The sequence below is a fragment of the Bos taurus genome, chromosome 5 (assembly GCF_002263795.3).
Source record: "Bos taurus isolate L1 Dominette 01449 registration number 42190680 breed Hereford chromosome 5, ARS-UCD2.0, whole genome shotgun sequence".
Taxonomy (NCBI): domain Eukaryota; kingdom Metazoa; phylum Chordata; class Mammalia; order Artiodactyla; family Bovidae; genus Bos; species Bos taurus.
In genome coordinates this window covers 22,920,760-22,941,959 of record NC_037332.1, presented here as the reverse complement: position 1 = coordinate 22,941,959, position 21,200 = coordinate 22,920,760, and positions in this window count along the sequence as shown.

Genomic DNA, 21,200 nt, shown 5'->3' with positions numbered 1-21,200 from the left:
GGAGGCAGAAATAGAATCAGAGTCCTGACTCCTGACCCAGCTCTAAATGTTATCCCAACATGCAATGGCCAAAGGTGACAGGACGAGGCATTTAAACGTGAGCACCAACTTCTGGGTTCACTCACGTCTTTCTGTTCTTTAACTTGGCCTCTTGCTGCTGGTTCAGGGCAGCTCTAACTTACTGTTGTTTTCTTTAGGCTGGAGAGCGTTACCACACTTCCTGGTTCTGACCTCCAATGGGGGAGTATGGAACCTAGCGCCAGCATTTAGATCATACTTGATCTAAGTGGCAGCTCCAGACTATGAGAGCGGGAAGCTTTGGGTCTTTGTCTTTTATGAACTGATCTTTCGTGCATGATTTGCAGTAATGGAGATTCAGACAACCAGCACCTGTCATAGATCCCTGCAGGGGAGGCACCAAGAGGGTGCTAGGACCCAAATTTGAAGGGCAAAGTATGCTGGGTTCAAATCCCAGCTGCGCTGTTTCCAGGCCGTGTAATATTGGGCAAGTCTCTCTAACCTCTCTGAAGCTCAATACCCTGTTCTGTAAAATGGGTATAAAGAATCCCTTAGGATGAGATCATCTTTGCAAAGTCCCTGTCACATAAAAAACTTCAGGAACTGTGGGTTTCTTCACCTCTCCTCACCCCACACATATGTTGAATACAGTAACCATATTTTGAACCTCACATTAAAAGAATAAATATTATGCCTAGAGAAGCTAAATGACGCAAGAGCTAGCAAAAATTAGGTCTTTAGGGTTAGCTATGCCACATGCCAAGCATAGATTTCCTGTTAATGAGCTTTAAATATATTAATGAGAGGATGCTTTTACTCCTTGGATGGAAGCACAGTATTTTGTGCCACTGGTATCCATGAAGAAGTACTGACACAGACAGATCCCTATAAGTTGTGCAGTGTGAGTGAACTGAATCTTTTTTCTTCTAATATCACCAAGGGACTTGATCCCAAAGGGGGAAAATATACCAGTGTATGCCATACCCTGCCGTTGTAATTATTGATGATTGAAACTGAAGCACAGCCTTTCACATAGGAGGTTTATGATCAAGAATTAAGAAATCTAAAAAGGTTAAACCACAGGATAGACTTTTACCTTTAAATCTAATCCATTTGAAATGACTTCAATACTTTAAAAAATTGGGGAAGGCAGGAGGCATTATATTCTGCTGTACTTCTCTCTTTTTCCTCCCCGAGTCAAAAGGCAAGTCTGTCTTACCTACTTTATGGCCCACAATATGCGTTTAATTAAACTCCCTCTATTTGTAACACATTTAGATTGGCAGTGGGCAAGTGGGTGGATGCAAAGCTATGTGGCACAATCTTACCCTCAGAGAGCTTATACTCTGGTCAACCCTTTGAGCAACAGTCCAAATTAACCTGGCCAGAGCAATTGCAGGAAAGTAGGCTATTCTGTTTTTGTATCCATCTCTTGGTTTCTATCTCTCCCTCTCTGTAAAATAAGACATTAAGAAGTGAATGGAGAGGTCAGCTAATTTTCACCCTCAAATTGAATCCTAGATTATTGAGAATAAGCACTTTTTTCTCCCAAAAGTCAGAAAAATAAATAAAAGGGTCAATAGCTATTTTAAAGTTCTATATTAGGAAAAACTAACTTAAATTCTAAATAATCATTATATAGAACTCTCAGGTAGAAAACAGTAGATTTTCAATTCTGTATCTACTGGAGAAGCAGGGCTGCCATTGAAGGCTATGACACTCCAAGTTCTCATTTGTACATGGGCAGGTACAGTGAATGCCCCTCTAGTTCGAGGCATGGAAGGTGATGGTGATAGTAGATCTATGTCAACAGATCGCTACTAAAAATCATCTGGGCATATATAAGTAACAGGCATTCCTTCCAGTCATACTACCCAGCTCATATTCATAAAAAGAGGAAGAAGATATTTCCAGTGTTCTGTCCATAGGGCATGAACTCCTAGCTGCTTTCTTTTATTCAGTTGCTTATTCACTCATTTGTCCATTCACTAACTCACTCAATCAAGGCATCTCAAGTCAGAGATGAAGATGATACCATAGCCATCCTAGGTGAACTAACAGTTAAACAAGAGTTCTTGCCCTGTGCTCCATTGATTTCCGGTGAGTCTAAAGTTGGGCTTTAAAGATCAAGAAATACCTTGAAATTAAGTGTAACCATTGGTCTCAATGTGTGTATATCAATCTTTCTGAGACAGGAACCATATTTTTCATCAGAGAATCAAAGGGCTTGAGATCCAAAAAAAGTTAACAAATAACTGGCCCAGTGGGGGAGAAAACCCAGCCAAGCTCCAACAACCAACAGCAGGTTCTGTAACCCTGGCCAGAAGCCAGGTAGGTGGCTTCCCGTGTTCTCTGCTCTAGTTCCCAAGCTACTCTTTCTTTATATCTTCACTTTGAATTCCTAAAAAGTAAAATTTTATCCGCCCCATAAATTCCCATAATTTCTACTGGGGCAGAGCCTTCTTGCCAGGATACCTCAAAGGGTTTCACCTGCCAATTGACTACCTTCGGGTTCAAGCACCAAAATGGCTCTGTAATCAGTTATGCCAGGTTGGGTGGGGAAGTGTCACTGGGAACAGATCATGGTACTACTCTAAGCCCTTGTCAGGAGTCCTCCCCAGAGAGCTTATTGATGAGGACATTCCCTGAGAAATTAGTTGTACATGTGACAGTCCCTGCTATCATGTATACAGAATCTTGAGAGTCCCTTGGACTGCAAGGAGATCCAACTAGTCCATCCTAAAGGAGATCAGTCTTGGGTGTTCATTGGAAGGACTGATGTTGAAGCTGAAACTCCAATACTTTAGCCACCTGATGCGAAGAGCTGACTCATTTTGAAAAGACCCTGATGCTGGGAAAGATTGAGGGCAAGAGAGAAGGGGATGACAGAGGATGAGATGGTTGGATGTCATCACCGACTCAGTGGACATGGGCTTGGGTGGACTCCGGGAGTTGGTGATGGACAGGGAGGCCTGGCATGCTGTGGTTCATGGGGTCACAAAGAGTCGGGCATGACTGAGCGACTGAACTGAACTGAAATCCATACATTATAAAAGGATGGTTAGATAAGTTGGACCAAGCTATCCATTACCTTGCCAGGTCCCTGTTGGGATTGGTTAGTAAGATGACTGCTACTGCTAAGTCGCTCAGTAGTGTCCGACTCTGTGTGACCTCATAGACGGCAGCCCACCAGGCTCCACCGCCCCTGGGATTCTCCAGGCAAGAACACTGGAGTGGGTTGCCATTTCCTTCTCCAATGCATGATAGTGAAAAGTGAAAGTGAAGTCGCTGGCTCAGTCATGTCCGACTGTTCACAACCTCATGGACTGCAGCCTACCAGGCTCCCTGTCCATGGGATTTTCCAGGCAAGAGTACTGGAGTGGGTTGCCATTGCCTTCTCCGAGTAAGATGACTAATTGTAGTCTATTGTATGGTCATGGACTACAAGAAAGCTGATTGTCCTGTGCATATTGATTAATAAAGCCTGAAACTTTGGCCTTTTTAGTCTTCGCTCAACCCAGTTAACTTGTAATAGTAACAGTGAAAAGCACAGAGACTGGAAAAAAGTGTCTTTATTACTGGTTCACCATGAACTCCTACTTGTCCCAAGTTAGGGATCCAAAACCAAATAAGATTTGCAACCTGCCCTTACAAGGATCATTTAAGAATAGAAGTTATATTGTTTGGTATAAATAGCTGAATTGAAATGGCAACGGGCTGTGGGCCAGAGGGCCGGAATTCTGGTGCTGACTCTGATGCTTACTGGTTGCATAAGCTTGGCTCTACTACTTGAATTCTCTGAACCGTAGTTTTCTCACTTTAAAATGGGCATAATAAAAAGCACTCTGCTCGGCTCTATGGTTATCAGAGAAACTAAATAAGATAATGTATGTGAAAATGCTTTGCTTTACATTGCCAGAGCAAAACAAGGCTTTAAAAAATTATTGCCTTAGTTTTGGGTATTGTTGGCAGAAAGAACCATTCATTACTGGCGCCATGCTAGCTCCTATCATTAAACACATTCTTTGTCCTCTCAAGGTCTTTGCAAGTAGGTTGAAAAGACATCTGATCATGTTGGAAACACGTGTATTTTAGTGGTGTGCATTTGGTTTCAAAGGACATCTGATAAAGGCTTTAAAAGTTAAAAAGTACAAAGTGAATATTAAAAACACCAGTTAAAAGTTAATGAAGCAGGGCCCATCAAGAAAGAGAAGCTGTTTGCTGAGGGTGAGACAGTGCCTCTGTCTTTTGCAAGAAGTTTCAAACTATCAAAATTGTGCTAGAAATTTCCAAAGGGATGGATTAGATTCTAGTTGTATTAAATTTCATAGAAGACTCTTTGACCATGGCACCCAAAGTCCAGAACAATTATGGATTTGAATGGTTTATTTTATGCTGAATAAAGTGTGTGAACAAGAGTTCCTTTTCTGAGTTTAGTCTAGTAGGATGAGGTCTATGAATAGGTCATTCACATAGCAAAGTAGCAGGCGCTTTCTTTTGAGGACTTTTGATTCTCCAAATATTCTTAGTACTGTCTGGGTCACTGAGGGCTTAAATTGTTTATGTTCTTGAGTATTACTGAACTTTCTGTCCCCAGTATCCCCAGTGGGAGACTGAGATCTTTGGGGACAAGAACTGTGTTGTATTACTAAAAATACTTAAAGCGCTATACTGGATATCACATTAAGAGAGCACAAGTCTTGTCGAGGCAAAATTTTGAACAGGCGATAGTTATCTATTTTTGTCCTTTCTGAGTTTCAGAGTCTTATCAATAATAAATAATTAGATATGGTTTGCTGCACCAGGTATCTGTATGTAATAGCACCTGAAGTGATTTCTTAACTGGGTTTAATAAAGCCAACAAAAGGAAATGACTACATCTACTCATTGAAGTGAAGATTGTACATAGTTTACTAACCATATTTAGAAACAAGGAGCTAACAAATACCCATAGTGTGGTGGTATTCACCACTAGTTACCTTTTACTAAGGCCTGCCAGTCATGATCAACCAGCACTGGGTTTAAAGAACTTAGGCTCTGGGGTCAGGCAGACTTGAGTTTGAATTTCAGCTCCACCACTAATTAGTTGGTGACCTTGGTCAACTTACTTAATTCCTTTAAACCTCTGTGTTGCCATCAGGAAAATGGCGACAATGATATTGCATTCTCCTTAGGGGCTGTTGGGAAGATTAAATGAGGTGATATGTACCAAAGCACTTAGCAGTGTGCTTGGCACAGAAGATGTGATTAACGCCTAGTAGCTATTGCTGTTAGTCAAGAAATTAGTCTTTGAGCTGCTCCAAGTTTTAGTCCATTTAATGTGCCCCTAGCTGTCCTTATCTCAAGGGCTCTGTTCTTGGGCTTCCGTTCTTGCTTCTTCCTTTATTGATCATTACGTATTATTCTTCTCTTTGTGTTTGAACCCTGGGAACAGCTAGCTGCACAATGCAACTTCTTTCCCTGCCCAGAGTTAGGGTTGGACATGTCTCATCTCCTGACTGCCTGCCAAGTCAGCAGTGAGTCTGTATGCTACTGTGATTGGAGGAGGATTTAAACCCGTATAGGCTAAAAAGAGTCACTTTCCTCTGGGAATGTGATTTGAAAAGAGATTCCCCTTCAACTCAGGGTTCTCACTGTATAGCTCCATTAAATAGCTCAGCAGCAGGTACTCTGGACATGATAGTTTAATCATGTCATGCCCCAAAGCCATATGGCAGGAAGCAACTTAACACTGAATACTGAAACTACTCCATTAAACAAATGCCTTTTAATTTAATAATTATTAGGGTTACATAGATGCTGACTTCAAGTATGGCCTTGAGGGAGATGTGAACTCTGGAATGTTCTTTAAAACTCTTCTCTGGCGATAGGCTTCTGTCTGATTGACATCTCTTGACTAGCCCAGAGTGAGAGTGCTTTTTGGCTTTAAGGATCACTTACTTCATAGAAAATCTGGTTACTTACAGGGCTGGTGTTCTGCTGCTGTGAGTTGGATATCAGAGTCTCACTGTGGGCTCTGAGGTTTATGCCAGACCTGGTTAGTCTGGCCAGGAAGAATGTTAAGAGAGAGGATGTGAGTCATCTCAAGTAAGCTTGAAATGGGTTGATACAGCTCTGCTGTGAGAAAAACCTAATCCCAGAAACACGCTGTCTTACCTTGCTGCTGCTGCTGCTGCTACGTCGCTTGAGTTGTGTCCGACTCTGTGTGACCCCATAGACGGCAGCCCTCCGGGCTCCCCCGTCCCTGGGATTTTCCAGGCAAGAACACTGCAGTGGGTTGCCATTTCCTTCTCCAATTCTCTTACCTTAGGCCTGTTGAATTAGAGGGAAGAAGAGCTCTCTTCCTATGAATTTATGCCTGCTCTTTGCTGAAGCTCCATACTTCTCCCAGCCTTCCCCCCTGCTTTCTCTCCTAGCACTGTTGGCAGACTGAAGGCTTTTAGATTCAGGGCAAGGAATTATGGTTACATCTTGCCCACTAGGTTAGTGTTACAAATGTGTCAGTTAACCAGAACCCTCAAGCACGGAGGAATAATGATTGTCCCTGAGAAAGTGCATATAGTTTGAAAATATAATAAATTTTGTTACGTTGCCAGATGGTTTCTAAAGAGCCCAATTCTGACTAAACTGAAAGTTCCTTGGGAGGAAGGACTAGTTTCAGTGTTTGTATTGGCCCCATCTAGCCAATCGCAAACCTACTGTACATATTTGTTGGGTGGATGGATGAAGCTTCTGTAATATGCTAATAAAAGTACTGTAGTTTACATTTGATGGAAGAGGCAGCATGGAAGGGAATGAAATGGCTTTCCAGAAGGACAATAAGTACCAACAAAGCAACAGGGACGTATTCAGGAAAGAGGAAGAGGGGATAGTGACGCCAACAGGAGTACGTCTGATAAGATAGGAAGTCACAGGGACTTCCCCGGTGGTCCAGTGGTTAAGACTCCACCTCCCTGTGCAGGGAAGGTGGTTTGGACCCTTGGTCGGAGAACTAAGATCCCTCATGCCATGGGGCAACTGAGCCCAAGAGCCGCAACGACTGAGCCTGGGCACCTCCACTAGAGAGAAACCCGTGCACTGCCGCTAAGACCCACTGCAGCCATGAATAAACATTAAGATCATAGAAAGCCACAGCTGAGACTGGGAGACAAAGCTCCCTTCTAAACAAAAAGTAAAGCCTACTTTTCGTTTTAAAGAAATCCTCAAACGTGACTAACATTCTTTTCTTGAGTCAAAATGTGGTCTCTGCTTCAGAAAAATTCCTTTATTTCTATACTATATTCTGAGCATATGTCTATCTTTTGTTGAAGGAAAGAAGTGAGAAAAAAGTGTTCTTTCTGTAGAAAAAGACTCACCTTTTCTCATTTGTTTATTAAAAGCAGGATTTCCAAGCAGGATTAGACCATCCCATAGCAGTTTCCTCTAGAAGCAAGTATGCAGAGGAAGGTTTGAGGTACTGTTCTTGTAAATATTTCACTATACCCTAATAAAACCCCTCCATCTTCCTAGTGAAAGATAGCCTACATTTCGTCTTTGCTTTCAGCAGCCTCTCTAAGAACCTGAGACATTAAACCTCAATACATTAACAGTGGCTACTGAAGATTTAGTTTCAAAACCATCAATTACTCTCAGCTCCACCTTAGAAGTATTAAGGGAAAGCCATCCTGTAAAGTTATAATTAGAGATTGAAAGTGCTGACCAGGAAGCTCCTAGCCCTTTTTTAGATGCTCCTGGGACTTGCTCAATTTCAAAAGGCTATTGGGAGAACATCATTAAAGGCAATGAGAAAAAAGATCTAAGAATTTCAGCCTGGGAGAAGGGTAGCAGCCAGAAGTATTTCAATTAGAAACTTGTTCCCACAGCCTTCCTGTGAGACCATGAATGAAGAATGCTACAACATAAGACTGCAGGAGATCCAGAGTTTCTTTCTGTATCAGACCCTTTGGGATGCAGACTTAGGCAGCTTCATTCTACTCTGTGGAAGAGTCAGAAGACTAGTGCCCATAGGGAATTACTTATGGTGTGAGGAATTAGAGAGCAGGGCCCAAGCACATGCCTAAGAACTTGTGAAATATTTGCTACAACTTAGTAAGGTTGGCATAGTTTCCATTTCTGTCACCCTAAATAAAGGGCCTGTGATTTTCAGCACATTTGGTCTATGATTTAACTCATAAATGCTTGTGGGGGATCTGCTGTATGCTAGGAGAAGCCCTACTGTTACTGCGTGCTTTGTGAAGACATAAAGACTGGCCTTGCTCTCAAGAGCTCATAGTCTAGAGAAAGAAGTGCCTGCCTGCCCAGTCACTTCAGTTGTATCCAACTCTTTGTGACCCTATGGACTGTAGCCCACCAGGTTTTTCTGTCCATGGGATTCTCCAGGCAAGAATACTGGAGTGAGTTGCCATGCCCTCCTCCAGAGGATCTTCCTGACCCAGGGATCAAACTCGTGTCTCCTGCATCTTCTGCATTGCAGGTAGATTCTTTACCACTGAGTCACTGGGGAAGCCCAGGAAGACAAGTAAATGGGAAAGTGACAAATGTAAGATGTTCAGTGAGGGGGCAAGAACAGGGAGACAAAGAGCTGTTTCTGTTTGTGTGGAAAGTGGCTGCCCTTTGATGGCTGCTGCTGCTGCTGCATCGCTTCAGTCATGTCCGACTCTGTGCGACCCCATAGACGGCAGCCCACCAGGCTCCCCCATCCCTGGGATTCTCCAGGCAAGAACACTGGAGTGGGTTGCCATTTCCTTCTCCCATGCCTGAAAGGGAAAAGTGGAAGTGAAGTTGCTCAGTCATGTCCAACTCTTAGCGACCCCATGGACTGCAGCCTACCAGGCTCCTCCGTCCATGGGATTTTCCAGGCAAGAGTACTGGAGTGGGGTGCCATTAACCTGAAATACCACACTTAGTCCCATGTAACCTCTCCTCTCCCTGTGAACCTTCACGTACCTTGCTTCCTAACTCTTCATCTAAGCCTAGGGCCAGGATTGCGAGTGCTGTCTATTGGACTGTGTTAGAAAGAATAGTAGCACTCAATGGAACTTCCAGATGTTCAAGCTGGGTTTAGAAAAGGCAGAGGAACCAGAGATCACATTGCCAACACTCACTGGATCATAGAGAAAGGAAGGGAATTCCAGATAAACATCTACCTCTGTTTCATTGAGTATACTAAAGCCTTTGACTGTGTGGATTATAAAAAAAATTGTAGAAAACTCTTAAAATGGGAGTACCAGACCATCTTACCTGTCTCCTAAGAACACTGTATGCAGGTCAAGAAGCAACAGTTAGAACCCTATATAGAACAGCTGACTGGTTCAGGATTGAGGAAGGGTATGACAAGGGTGTTCATTGTCACCCTGTTTATTTAACTTATATGCAGAGCACATCATGAGAAATGCCTGGCTGGATGAGTTACAAGCTGGAATCAAGATTGCTGGGAAAAATATCAGCAACCTCATATATGTGGATGATACCACTCTAATGGCAGGCAGTGAAGAGGAACTAAAGAACTTCTTGATGAGGGTAAAAGAGGAGAGTGAAAAAGCCAGCCTAAAACTCAATATTAAAAAAAAAAAACTAAGACCATGGCATCTGGTCCCATCACTTCATGGCAAATAGAAGAGGAGAAGGCCAAACTGGTGACAGATTTCTTCTTCCTGGGCTCTAAAATCAGTGCGGATGGTGACTGCAGTCATGAAATTAGAAGATGATTGCTTCTTGGCAGGAAAGCCGTGACAGTGTGTTAAAAAGCCAAGACATCACTTTGCCGACAAAAGACCATAGAGTCAAGGCTATGGTCTTTCCAGTAGTCATGTGTGGTTGTGAGAGCTGGACAACAAAGAAGACAGAGTTCCTTTTGAACTGTGGTGCTCCAGAAGACTCCTGAGAGTCCTTGGAAAGCGAGGAGCTCAAACCAGTCAACCTTAAAGGAAATCAACCCTGAATACTCTTTGGAAGGACTGATGGTGAATATGAAACTCCAATAATTTGGCCACCTGATGCAAAGAGCCAACTCATTAGAAAAGACCATGATGCTGGGAAAGATTGAAGGCAGAGGGAGAAGAGGGTGACAGAGGATGAGATGATTGGATGGCATCACTGATTCAGTGGACATGAACTTGGGCAAACTCCAGCAGACGATGAGGATCAGGGAAGCCTAGAGTGCTGCGGTCCATGGGGTCCTGAAGAGTCGGACACGACTCATCAGTTAATGATGTCTGGCAAGGGTGTGAGTTTGCCAACCCTAGACTAGGGCATATTTTCAGTGAGCAGTGTAGCTGTAGCGTACAAGGCTAAAATTCATTCAGCGGTAGCTTGAACTAATGGTTGCTTTTTTGATTTTCCCTGACACTGGTAATTTTCACTGATTTTAACAGCACTTTGTAACTATGACAGATATGCTTTAGTATTGATAGATACTAAGAGTCTTGTGATCAGATGTAAGCATGCAACTGTGGAACAAAGATGATCCATTTGGATTGTTTATATCCTAGAGAATGCATCTTACAAGACTTTTACATTTCCTGTGTTCTGGCTTGATACTCAACTAATACCCTTCTCATTGCTAACCTGATTCTTTGTTTCTGGAAAGGAAGGGTCCTGATTGATTGAAAGTAATATTATCGTTACTAGAAAGCTATTTCTCAAATGGGGATTATGTACTAGTTATTTAGGGTTATATACTTGTTCTTACTAAGTATAAATTTTAAGGTGATTGATCACTCTTGGGAGCTTGGTTAATTAAGTTTCTCAGTTTGGTTCCGAACCCAACCATGGCACTCCCACACCAAGAGTACTCTCTCCCATAGAACTCTAACTTCAAGAGCAATAGGGGCTGGTTTGCTTGCTTGTTGATAATTGAAAGCTGATCTATGTTCTTAGCAGCATTGATAAAAATGCTGGTCACTGTCACTCTTAATAGTAGATGATCTTATAATTGGTGACAAAATGATTCAATTACATTGATAGTAATATATCTTTCTGATTCAATGTATTCGAGTCATTTGCCACCAGTTATAAGATCATAAGCTTTTTTAAAATTTAAAATGTGATTACAGGAAGAGTCAGATTTAAGGCATGGCCAAAACTTTGTTATTAGTGAATTTCAACAGCCCCACAAAAACATTTTTGGTGAGTAAACATCATTATTAACATTAGAAATTAATCACACAGAAATATTCAGCAGCAGAATAAATATAAAGAAGCATAAGAAAAATAGCTTTATATTCTAGAGGCTATGATCTAGTCAGGGACATAAAAGATAATAATAATCAAACAAGGTAGTATATACTGTGTTGCATATATAAATGAATATGTGTGCTAGAGTTGCTCATACTGGATTTCATGGAGCCAATTGCTAAATTTTCTGAAGTATTGCAAGCTAGTTGCTAAATGTAGCCATTATTAAAAATTAAATTATATTCAAAGTGAACTGAGAACTCCCAGATGTTCAAGCTGGATTTAGAAAAGGCAGAGGAACTAGAGATCAAATTGCCAATGCCCATTGGATCATCAAAAAAACTAGAGAATTCCAGAAAAACATCTACTTCTACTTCATTGACTACACTAAAGCCTTTGACTTTGTGGATCACAACAAACTGTGAAAAATTCTTAAAGAGATGGGAATACCAGACCACCTACCTGCCTTATAAGAAATCTGTATGTAGGTCAAGAAGCAACAGATAGAACTGGATGTGGAACAAAGGACTGGTTCCAAATTGGGAAAGGAGTACATCAGGGCTGTATATTGTCACCTTGCTTATTTAACTTTTATGCAGAGTACATCATGCAAAATGCTGGGCTGGATGAAGCAAAAGCTGGAATCAAGATTGCCAGGAGCAATATCAATAATCTCAGATAAGCTGGTGACACCACCATTATGTCAGAAAGAGAAGAGGAACTAAAGAGCCTCTAGATGAAAGAGAAAGAGGAGAATGAAACAGCTGGCTTAAATCTCAATATTCAAAAAATGAAGATCGTGGCATCCAGTCCCATCACTTCATGGCAGATAGTTTGGGAAACAATGGGAACAGTGACAGACTTGATTTTCTTGGGCTCCAAAATCACTGCAGATGGTGACTGCAGCCATGAAATTAAAAGATGCTTGCTCCTTGGAAGAAAAATTACGACCAACCTAGAAAGCATATTAAAAGGCAGAGACATTACTTTGCCAACAAAGGTCCACCTAGTCAAAGATACGGTTTTTCCAGTAGTCATGTATGGTTGTGAGAGTTGGACCATAAAGAGAGCTGAGAGCCAGAGAGCTTATGCTTTTGAACTGTGGTGTTGGAGAAGACTCTTGAGAGTCCCTTGGATTGCAAGGAGATCCACCCAGTCCATCCTAAAGGAAATCAGTCCTGAATATTCATCGAAAGGACTGATGCTGAAACTGAAGCTCCAATCCTTTGGCCACCTGATGTGAAGAACTGACTCACTAGAAAAGACCCTGATGCTGGGAAAGATTGAAGGCAGGAGGAGACGGGGATGGATGAGATGGTTGGATGGCATCACCGGCTTGATGGACATAAGTTTAAATAAGCTCTGGGAGTTGGTGATGGACAGGGAAGCCTGGCATGCTGCAGTCCATAGGGTCCACAAAGAGTCAGACATGACAGAGTGACTGAACTGAACTGATATAAATTGATGATTAAATAGATTATATTAAAACAATGGTAATAAGACCTGAAACTCATCACTTGCTAATCATTTCACTATCATCTCTGACCTTGAGCACAATCACATCTACTGTATCCATGCAGTGTGCTATAGTGCACTTCTTCCAACTGTATTCAGTGGCGTCACGTTGATGGTGGCTTGAACTCAGTCATGGTGGGAGTTCTTACCCCACAGAAATTGACAAGCACTGCAAACCGAGACTTCCTCCCTCCACCTCCCACCCCCAGCCAGTTGTTAAATATTTACCAGCATACCACTGTACATAAACACCAAGTAGGAAAAAAGACTCTAAAAACTGTTACTGGGCAAAGAAGGATGAGATCACCTCAGGTTTGGGGATCAGGGAGGAAAGTTTTTGAAGCTGGCTTGGTCAGGACCACCCTCAAGGATATTTAGAACCAGGACAAATCACAGAATGCTCACATGTCCCTGAACATTTCCACTCAGGTGAAAACAGGTTAACATGAACTTTAAAAGCCCTTTTGAATACAAAACAAAGTAAATAAAAAAGCTGCAGTCAGCCTGAGGGGTGTGTGTGTGTGTGTGCATGTGCGTGTGTGAGTGTAAGGCATGTAACGCAATCTCGCCCATTCTGGCTGAGGAGTCCTGAGATGATGAGATAACCACAGTAAGGACCAGTAAAGAAGTAAAGGTGTTTTGTGCTTCTCTTCCTTCCAGAGGTGATGCCCCAGAGACATCATTGGGGCATCATTCCCCATCAAAGGGAAAGACATCATTCCCTTTGATCTTGCTGTGTAACTACAATAGAAAAAGATAAATTTAAATGGAAAAAAAAAAAAGTAGGCTAATAGGATTAGGTGGCATCCTGCAAGTGGGAGAGGGACAGTCGTTGAACTAGCACCCTAGATCATCGTTCTTTTCTACCCCTACATCTTTGCCAACCTCTTAAAGCCTCCTGGGAGAGAACAGGGGCAATTACTAATTTCAACCAATGGAAGATTTTCTTGATGTAAAGAAAAGGAAGCTTAAAGGAAAAAATCATAAAGAGTAATGGTAGTAGAAAAGGATGGCAATGGTGAGCCCTAAGGAGTTTTGGAAAAGGAAAAAAAAAAAAAAAAGGAAAACTTCAGTCTTAACAAACGGTCATGGAGCAGCAAACTATGCAGCCAGCCCTGGCAGGACCATGGTGGAGGAAGGGAGACAAGAAGAAGAAGCTTCCAAGGACACGGATAGGAACCATTCATCACTTGGGGCTAGAGCTGATGTCAGGTGAGGAGAGGATTCTGACTACATGTGATCTTCATCTCAAGAGGACAGGTTCCATATTTCACCACTGCTAAAGTGTCCTTTTTCATACAATTTAACAATGATGAATTCAGAATTGATGGTGTCAACATCACTGTTGGTCAGATGGCAGATTTGACAATGTGGTCATTGCTGTGCATGTGGAAACTTGGTATAGATGTTCATATTGTGGTCATGTATTGTTTAAGAAATATGTATTCATACCAAATAAATTTAGTATAACAGAAAGTGAAATATTCTAGTAAGAAAGCATGGTGTCATGGTCTAATGGGCATTTTTTTCCCTCAATGATGGATTAAATAATTGCCTTATAATTAGTGGCATCTTAGATTAGTGAAATACAGGTTAATTTGCTGTTTAAGTATCTAAATTAACTGTTTATGAAGTTATATTCCAATTACCTACAGTCTTAGGTCTTCTCGTTGAGTATCTCTGTGGAACAAGAAATGTGTGAGTTAGATTGAACAAAATAATCACCCAGAAGTCACTATTCTGTGTACAGAATTGGTCAACCATTTACTGAATTGGTTGTTCGCTTAGGACAATGCCTCTCCAGGCAGGGACCATTTGGCTTCGTACTGCGGGGTGCTAAAGGTTACAATTACATGGAGATGAGTGAGTTTCTCAGGTTTTTGCTTGGCATCAAAGAGCTGAACCAAGGTCTCATCTTCCGTCTTTGTGGCAGTGAGCTGCCGCTCCCTACATCAGACAGCGTCCTCCAGTGTGGTGGCTGAGAGAGATCATCTTTATTTGGTATCCACTCCAAAATGACTCTGCAAGCAGAGTGAAAGATGTAATGATCAAAAAGTGAAAAACGTTGTTTGGGAGCTGCTAGGTCGAACTATGGTCTGGAGTGGTCTGGTTTGTATGGGAGAAGGGTTACAGGTAAAGATGGTGAGTTAGGGGCTATGTATGGGGCCAGATCAAAATGCATGTATAAGATATGCACTGATATTCACCCGGAAATCAGCACCCAGAGACTCTTTTGTTAAACTGAAAGAACAGGCTAATGAAGGAATAGAAAGCTGCAAGGCAGTGACGAAAAATTCTTGACAATCGTTATCAAAAGCAAGGGCTTCTTTTCCAGGTGTGAGTTTGTAGGGCATAATCCATTTCGCAGTTGGTGGCCTGTTTTATTTTCAGAAGGGATTGGAATGGGGAAGGTAGGGCGCCTCTCCCCTGATGGCACAGCAGAGGTGGGAGGAAGAGGATCCAGTTCATTTGTTTTTCTCTCATTAGGCCCCTGCAAAAATGAAGACAAAGGATTTAATTGCACTGTTTCGCTTCTATCTCTAGAAAAGCCGAATTGGTAATTGCATTAACTTGTTACTGTGCCTTGCTCTTACAGGGTAATTTTAACTATTGCTTCCTAATCATAGGGTTTTCATTATTCTGAAAATCCCATTCAGCATGTGTTCCATTTTCACTTTTATGAAGTTCTTCATGGAAAAATGGGGGCTGCATCTTTGAAAGACCCAAGCAGAGCTGAAGCTGTGACTTGCCCAAAGCCATTTCCAACTGTGAAAAGCAAAGCATGACTGTGATTTTCATCCTCCTTTGATGAATAACACCGTTGGCAGAGACCATATGCTCTGTCTCGCTTTAGGGTCCGATGGCACTGCACAACAGAGGGATAATCACATCGAGCCCAGGATTGTTTTTGTTGGGTGGTAGTAATGGCAGAAGTAATGGCAGTCATTAACATCATGCTGCTAACAGCAATGGGCCTTCAGACCACAGGACATTGGTCAAGGACAGGTCATTCCCAAAAGCTGTCTGGAAGGGATTACACATCATTCCTTGTTCTTTCCAAAGACAGCTTTGCATCTGAGAATTACAGGGGCAGTCTTGAGTCTGCCATTTCTTGCATCTACATTGTGGTGCTTTTGATATTTCCAGATGATCTCCCTTAGGTGAGAATCAAAGTGGACTCACACAAACCTGAATTCATTCATAGAAAGGTAGCAGGAAATGTCCTTGGGATGTTCCACTCCAAATTCAACAAATATAAATTTTGCAATACCAGAATGCATACACAGTGCTAAAAGCTGTGATGGCTTTGAAGATTAGAATGGTTATGGTTCTTTGGGACCTACTCTCTAGGAATGGAGGGATGTGAGCAACATGTGATGTCATGTATGTGTTACAAGGGGTGAATTGGTTCAGACTACAGTGATTTGAGAAGGTATACCTGGAGTACAGGGGGAAAAATACTTGAGTTAAGCTTCTCTGCAAATTTCACAAAGGTGACTTGAACAAATCATTTAATCTCTTATTTGTCAATTTTATCACCTTTAAAAGAGAAGTTGTGTTGTTCGGTGGCTAAATTGTGTTTGACTCTTTGTGACCCTATGGACTGTAGCACACCAGACTTTCCTGTCTTTCACTATCTCCCAGAGTTTGCTCAAATTCATATCGAGTGAGTCCATGATGCTATCTAACCGTCTCATCCTCTGTCATCCCCTTCTCCTCATGCCCTCAATCTTTCCCAGCATCAGGGTCTTTTCCAATGAGTTGGCTCTTCGCATCAGGTGGTCAAAGTATTGGAGCTTCATCTTCAGCATTAGTCCTTCCAATGAGTATTCAGGGTTGATTTTTTTTAGGATTGACTGGTTTGATCTTGTAGCCCAAGGGACTCTCAAGAGTCTTCTCAACCACCACATTTCAAAAGCATCAATTCTTCAGCGCTCAGCCCTCTTTGGACGTCCTCCATGGACGGAGGAGCATGGTGTCCATGGGGTCACAAAGAGTCAGACACGACTGAGCGACTTCACTCACTCACTCACTCACTCACAGCCCTCTTTATGGTCCAACTCTCACATCCATAAATGACTACTGGAAAAACCATAGCTTTGACTATATGGACTTTGTCAGCAAATTGATGTCTCTGTTTTTTTAATATACTGTCCAGGTTTGTCATAGCTTTTCTTCCAAGGAGCAAGCATCTTTGAATTTCATGACTACAAAAAAAAAAAAATAAGTCTTATCTTAAAGATTATTGGTAGGACAATGAATACCTCTCACTGAAAATTTTATTTTAACAAAACTCTGAATTCTAGGTGGGATTGGCCAGGTAGAAACAGAAGGAAAAGCAATTCCAGGTGAGGAGGACAACATGGATAAGGGCTCAGTGGCAGTAAGGTGCTTTTCTGGTTTAGCATAGAGTTGGTGTTGCTATTTGTGTGTATGTAGGTCTATGCTGTGTGGCATGTGTGTGTGTGTGCGGCATGTATGTGTGTCTCCTTTCTTTTTTAGGGTAATCTTCCTCTACCATCTTCCCTTACAGCAGCACCTCTAAAATATTAAGAAACCCCAAGACAGAGGTAAGTTATTTTGTAAATTATATCTGCAGAGACATTTGCACAAAAAGAAAAAAATGAATAAATAGATAATATTTAGATTTCTTGACTCATACAGAGTCATGCTTAGATGATGACTCAGGAGCAAATTGAAATTTATTGCTGTTACCTTAACAAAGGGAAGACATTGTGTATAGCAGATAGTCCGAGGGCCAAGAAAGGTATTTTTATGGTCTGGTTCTAACTCACAGAACTCTGCCGGTAGGCTCACAAGCATTTATAAGATTGCAGGAACACAATAAGATTTAGCATAAAAATTAGAATAGATAGAATTTTATAAATAACATTACCTTACATTTGTTGGTGCTTTTTAGTTAACAAAGTGCTTTCTTCATTGTCAAATTTTATACTCACCGCAAACCTGGAAGAGGAGCGTTTCTGATATTACTCTGCCTGCTTTCCAGATGTGGAAACTGGTTCCATGAAGTCATGTGACTCTCTGTGAATTTTGCACCCAACAAGTACTAGAACTAAAACTTTAAGCTTTGGACTCTTGCTCCAGGATTCTTTCTAGCACATTATGTTGTCTTAGGGAAGATGCAGTCAGCCCACTTTTTTTTTTTTTTTTGAGTAAGCAAGTCCAGAGGGTTGAAGTGATGCACTCAAGATTACATAGTTGATGGCTTCTTTGGGCCTTAAACCCAAATTTCCTAGCATCTTGCCCAGAGCTCTTTTCATAATGCAAGCTATAGGGGACACAGGTTCAAACTAAAGCACTGCAGAATCCTTCCACTGGATCTGCATACGGTACGGATCCCATAGGACAGTATCACTGTAAATGTCAGGTGGTAAAATTCCATAGGAAATTTCAAGAAAAATACATACAAGCTGGAATATATGACACACTATACTTTGGGCTCTTGAATTACTTTAACTCATTTAATCCTCCCAAATACCTCTGAGGTAACTGTGGCTGTTATCATTATTTTATCATTAGGGAAACTGAGATACAGAAAAATACTATGACCAGGGATACATAGCCAGAAAATGGTAGGTGGGAATGCAGATTCAGGCAGTAAGGCCCTGGAACCTGATCCTCAGGCACTCAGCTATTAAGTCAAAATGGACCAATAGTTGGAATTCAAAACAGGTTTTGAAATGAAGTCACATTTTCTTAGGAAACCCTTTAAACAAATTGAGCAAATTAATCATGAAAAAGCAGTGTAGGGTAAATGTTTAGAATAATTAAGCATGTAAGTAATGACGATTATCCATCATCTTATCTAGTCACTAAGTACATGCACTGCTTGGTTTCTAAGGTCACAGCAGATTCAGAAACTGTATGTTATTTCATATTTATTTTAAGATTGAGATGTAATTGGTGCTGTTGCGGTTTAGTCACCAAGTTATATCCGACTCTTTTGTGACTACATGGACTGTAGCCCACCAGGCTCCCCTGTCCATGGGATTTCCCAAGCAAGAATACTGGAGTGGGTTGCCACTTCCTTCTCCAGGTTGCCAGGGGATCTTACTGTCCCAGGAACTGAACCTACATCTCCTGCCTTGGCAGTCGGATTCTTCACCACTGAGCCACCAGGGAAGCCCATAATTGGCATACATCACTGTATAAATTTGAGGGGTACAGAGTAATGATTTGACTTTCATACATCATGGAATGATTACCACAGTAGGTTTAGTGAACATCCATCTCCTATTTCTCATGAAAGAAATAGGAAAAAATCTTTTTCCTGCGACAACTCTTAGTGATATCTAAGTGATAACTCTCTTGGTTTTCATATGTAATATACAGCCATGCTAAATATATTTATCATGTTGTATATTATACCGCTAGTAATTATTTACCTTACATCTGAACGTTTGTTCCTTTTGATTCCCTTTTTCCACTTCCCCCAGCTCCAATCCCCCATTTCTGGTAACCACGAATCAGATCTCTTTTTCTGAGTTGGTTTGTTTTTGAAGGATAGTTGACCTATAGTTACTCTGTCAGTTCATGTTACACAACATGGTGGTTCAATATTTCCGTATGTTTCAAATATGCGCACCACCGTACATCCACTTGCCATCTACCACCACACAAAGTTACTACGTAGCTGTTGACTCTACGCCCCACACTGTGCACTTCATACCTGACTCATTTATTTTACAACTGAAGTTTGCACCTCTTACTTTCCCCTTCCTATTTCTTTCATCCCTCTTTCCCCTCCTCTCTGGTAACCACCTGTTCATTCTCCATATCTGTGACTGTTTAGTGTGTCTGTTTAGTTATGTTTGTTTATTTGTCTTGCTGGTTAGATTCCACACATAAGTGAAATCATATAGTATTTGTCTTTCTCTGTCGTACTTATTTCACGTAGCCTAATACCCTTTAGGTCCGTCCATGTTGTTGCAAATGGCAAGATCTCATTCTTTTTTTACATGTAGCTGAGGAATATTTCATTGTATATCACATCTTCTGTATTCATTCATCTGTTGAAAGACACTTTGGTTGTTTCCATCTCTTGGCTATTGTAAATAATGCTGCAATGAACATAGTGGGTACATACACCTTTTTGAATTAATCTTTTTGTTTTCTTTTGATAAACACCCAAGAGTGGAATTGCTGGTTTGTATGGTAATTCCATTTTAAATTTTTTGAGGAATCTCCATATTGTGTTCCACTGTTATTGCATTAAAAAACAACGACCTATGCATTGCATTTGTGCTCATTCACACTAGCATTTCTATTATTAGTCTGACCTACTGAAGTTTCCTATCCATTCTACGCTTGACTTTATTGTCAGATAGTGATGATACCTTAGGATTATGAAGGATTTTCTAAGGAAATTTAATTTATGGCACATCAGAACAGTTAGGATTGCATGGACTTTTTCTCTGTGTGTGTCAGAAATAGAATGAGGGTGATGCAGGTGCCCTGGAGTGACACAGTCAGCAGAGACAAGCAGAGTAACTGCCCCTGTCTCTAAGATGCTGCTCCAGGGTTCAGTGGAGACAGCAGAGGGAGCATCATTTCTGGAGTCACACAGGCAGCTGGTCATGTTATCTTCTGTTCCTTGCAGTGAACTCAGCCACTAGGTACAGATCCTGTAGCCAGTACAAACGCTCAAGGAATTCCTCTGGTTTCTGTGTGTTCTGAGACTGGAAAGATGTAGTCTCATTGCTAGAAAATTTTACTAAACCCAACAGAGATTACACATAATGAGTGAACAACCAACTCCGAGTCTCCATGAAGTCTTGCATTTGTTTCCATGTGAAACATCCCCTAGGAAACCTGCCTTGCTGAAGGTGTGCCGCTTGTGGATAGCTGATTACTCAAGAGTCCTTTGTTGTTGCTGTTCACTCAGTCGTGTCTGACTCTTAGCGACCCCATGGACTGCAGCATCCCAGGCTCCTCTGTCCTTCAGCATCCCAAACTCCTTAGAGTTTGCTCAGATTCATGTCCGCTGAGTCAATGAGGCCATCCAACCATCTCATTCTCTGTCACCCCCTTCTCCTCCTGCCCTCAAGCTTTCCCAGTATCAGGGCCTTTTCCAATGAGCTGGCTCTTCACATCAGGTGGCTAAAGTATTGGAGCTTCAGCATCAACATTAGTTCTTCCAATGAATATTCAGAGTTGCCATCCTTTAGCATGGACTGGTTGGATCTTCTTTCTGTCCAAGGGACAGAGTCTTCTCCAACACCACAATTCAAAAGCATCAATTCTTCAGCGAGGGGATGAAAATACAAAGCCAACTAGAATCATGACAAGGAAACAGAGCCTTCATTTTCCCCCCTCTTTTTGTCCCCTTATTTCCATAAGTGCAAATTCCACCAACAACTTTAGTAGTTAAGAAGTTCCTGAATAGCAGGAAAACCAAAAGCCATTAATTCTGCTTATAAAGAGCAATAACAATTTGAGGAGTGTCAAAATTTTGTGGCTACATTTGT